The sequence below is a fragment of the Heloderma suspectum genome, chromosome 10 (assembly GCF_057233095.1).
Source record: "Heloderma suspectum isolate Gila_16-S chromosome 10, 16-S_ref, whole genome shotgun sequence".
NCBI lineage: Eukaryota > Metazoa > Chordata > Lepidosauria > Squamata > Helodermatidae > Heloderma > Heloderma suspectum.
This window is the reverse complement of record NC_139467.1, coordinates 15,767,327-15,771,405: the sequence shown is the minus strand read 5'-3', so window position 1 is coordinate 15,771,405 and position 4,079 is coordinate 15,767,327.

The window sequence follows — 4,079 nt, the reverse complement described above, 5'->3', positions numbered from 1 at the left end:
TGCTTTTTGTATTCTGGTCATGCTTTTGGCAGGATGCTTGGAAAAAACAAAAAAATGTACAAGTTTTGCCAGTGCCATTGTTTGCGATAATCAAAAGAACCTGTGTATTGTGCAGTTCAGCTTAATTTACCGGCACCCGGTAGCAAAAAAAATAACGTTCTGTAGGTGCCTAAGACAAACAACTGGGCTAAGTTGAGGGAATTGTGACAACAGGTGATGACTTGAACCGATGAAGAAAGCAGGGTAGCATGTTGGGTTTTTGTCTGAGTGGATCAGCAGTGAGAACTTAGGGTCATTACAGTGTCCTGACCTGGGTAGTAAGGCTCCCATGTTTTCTGGCTCTTGAAGTGTGTATCTGAGGTTTTTGCCTGAAATCTGTGACTGGTGCATCTGGGCATGTGCAGACTGCCTTTCCACCTGACCCCAAGTCTGAAGAGACGAAAGGCCTTAACGGGGAGCCTTGGCATTCGTCTGTTTTAGAAATGCAGTGCTGAGTAGACGCCATAACTACAAATCCACCAATTCTAATCCCACGTTGCTTCCTCGAGAGCGCACTGAAGACTTTTGAGTGGTGTCTTTGTGATATTTGCTTTATTTACAAATATATATGCACAACAAAAGTGGAGGCAAGCAGGCATTCTTAACAAGGCAACAGATCCCCAGAGAGAGGTGCCCTTCACCCCAAAGTGCTCCACCTTTAGGCAACCCTTGTGTGTTCTCTCTCCCTCACTGTACTCATTTTGGTTGCAGAAGTGCTCTCACACATAATCCCTCTTTCCGGGGCCTCAATTTACCCATTCAAGAACATCTATAGCAACTAAAGGAACACTTTTAAGACTCCCTTGGCAAAACACATGACTTTCTTCAGACATCACTGATAGACCTATTCACAACTCACAATAGGCAGCGCTGGGGCGGGGGGGGGGTGTAGATCTGATCTTTGACTTTTAGTGCAGCTCTGGCAATAAGCTATTGTCAATGCCAAGACCTTGCAGTTCTTTGTTCAGTGCCTCTAGCTGTGCAACTGAGCTTGAAGGTGGAGGGCAGGAATGCTCAAATGCCCTTTTCTGAACCTGCTTTCAATATTCGGACTCCTGATAGCCTTGTCCTATGGAAAATTAAACGGCTTGTTGATACTTGAATGCAAAGGGATGCTGAGAAAGTGGCAGTGACAGTAGCTTGGGCCATGTTTTCTACTGCTAAGCCAGAGGTGGGGAACTTTAGGGCAGGGGGCCAAATCTGGCCCTCCATGGTTCCCCAGATGGCCACACCCCCTTTCCTCACCTCATCTCCTTTCCTCCAACCACTGATTAGTTGGTGATTTCCCAGCTTTTGTGCAGACTTTTCTCCTTTTTAAAAGGTTGAAATGCCTCTCCTGAGGGTTAGTTACCAACAGTAAAAACTATAGCTACAATATGCTGGCTTTATTTTTATTTTTTTGTATTTTTGGCCTCACACTGTTGTCATTTGGGCTCACCCAGCCCACTCCATCCCAGGAGTGCAGCCCCTGAGAGTTTCTGCAAGACGGAATTTGGTCCTGGGCTGAAAGAAGTTCTCTACCCCTGTTCTAAGCCTCTGGGGTACATCCCTTGGACTTTAGAACGTCACCTCCCACCCTCAACATTAGAACGAAAGAGACATGGCAGACCTGTGAATCTGAAGTTCTGCATTATGTCACAAATTGCTGCTGCTGAGAACCAAAGATAGACAAGGAAAGCAGCTGCTTGTGTCCATGCCTGGCAACCTTAACTAGTTCTTGGATAAGCCTAAGATGCTCATGCTGCTCTTCTGTTGCTATTACAAATGCTCAGAGGTGGTGATGGAGCTGTGATAACGAAAATGGAGGGGGAAGTGTTGCTTATAGCCCAGTTCCACTCGTTTGCGTAGTTCGTTCTCGGAGGAGGTGAGCAGTCAGGAACTCGGGCATCAGTCACAGAAAAGAGAGCACAGCATCAACGGCTGTGATGTGAACAGGATAATTTTGTTCTTTGATGTGAAAGGCTGCAGGACATTATTTCTATCACTTGCTTCAAACTGAGTCACTTTCCATTATTGGGCTGCTCTTCCGCAACGAGCCGTTTTGAAGATTTTTCTGCAATCACTTGATTAGAGGGCTATCTTCCACATCCTAGCCCCATTGCTAAACTGTCTTGAGTTTATCATGATGGGTAGGCTGAAGTAAGCTCTTTGCACAGTAAAGGTCAGTTTTGCTACACAGAGACTCAAACCCACAAAAATCCTGATTAGTAATTGAAATATGTACACATGCATTCAGGCTGAAAGAAGAGAAGTCGAGAAGAAAAAGGTATTTGAGAGAGAACATTTACACTTTTCTGAATGCAGGATGTGCCAAGATGGCATAATGACTGATGTGCATTTTTCTGGTTCTGACATGTTAACATCTTCTGGGCATCTGGGCGGTTTTATATAGGTCCATGTTTTCAGCTGTTGTTGCTGAAGATTTAAAAACAAACAAACAATGGGAGATTTAAAAGTGGAGATTTGGGAGATTTGAAAGCGGAGAAATTGGGTGGCCAATATTTCTGGTAGCCCAAACATCTTCATACTGGTTCATAACGCCATCTCTATATGAACATCCTGGTATGCTTAATAGTCTCCCCCACTCCCCAACCTAGCCACATCAGATATTCACTCTACACCCACCACCCTGTTTTTCAGTTGGGAACTGGATTGGTGTGTGGGTATGAAACAGTGAGTTGCTGTTATACTGTCCACAAAATCAAGGGCCAGGGTAGGTTGGTTGTACCTCAGTGCTAGAACACATGCTGTGCACAGAGAAGGTACCAGCTTCATATCCTGGCAATCCAGTTAGGTCTGGAAAACATCCCTATTTGAATCCGTGGGGAGTCAATCAGTGACTAGATGGATGAATAGTAGGCCCTGGTATGAAACTGCCTCATATGAACTGAAATTTCTCAGAAGACTTTTTCCGAGAGCACCAAAAAAAGATGTCCTCTTCATCATAGGGGATTGACTGGAATGCTAAAGTAGGAAGTCAAGAAATCACTGGGATAACAGGCAAGCATGGCCTTGGTGTACAAAATGAAGCAGGACAAAGGCTAATAGAGTTTTGCCAAGAGAACACGCTGACCATAGCAAACACTCTTTTCCAACAGCACAAGAGGCGACTCTACACATGGACATCACCAGATGGTCAATATCAAAATCAGATTGATTATGTCCTTTGCAGCCAAAGATGGAGAAGCTCTATACAGTCAGTAAAAACAAGACCTGGAGCTGACTGTGGCTCAGATCATGGGCTTATTGCAAAATATCAGCTTAAATTGAAGAACGTAGGGAAAACCACTAAACCATTCAGGTATGACCTAAATCATATCCCTCATGAATATACAGTGGAGGTGACAAATTTAAGGGATTAGACCTGATAGACAGAGTGCCTGAGGAACTATGGACGGAGGTCCGTAACATCGTTCAGAAGGCAGCAACTGAATCCATCCCAAAGAAAAAGAAAGGCAAGAAAGCTAAGTGGCTGTCTGATGAGGATTTACAAGTAGCTGAGGAAGGAAGGGAAGCGAAAAGCAAGGGAGAAAGGGGAAGATATACCCAACTGAATGCAGATTTCCAGAGAATATCAAGGAGAGACAAGAAGGCCTTCTTAAATGAACAATGCAAAGAAATTGAAGAAAACAATAGAATGGGAAAGACTAGAGATCTCTTCAAGAAAATCGGAGATCTCAAGGGAATGTTCTGTGCAAAGATGGGCATGATAAAGGAAAAAGAAGGCGGGGACCTAACAGAAGCAGATGAGATTAAGAAGAGGTGGAAAGAATACACAGAAGAACTATACAGAAAAGATCTTAATGTCCTTGATAGCCATGACAGTGCTTGAGCCGGACATCCTAGAGAGTGAAGTTAAGTGGGCCTTAGGAAGCATTAGTAACAACAAAGCTAGCGGAGATGACAGTATTCCTGCTGAGCTATTTAAGATCCTAAAAGATGATGCTGTTAAAGTGTTGTACTCAATATACCAATAAATTTGGAACACTCAACAATGGCCACAAGACTGGAAAAGGTCAGTTTACATTCCAATTCCAAAG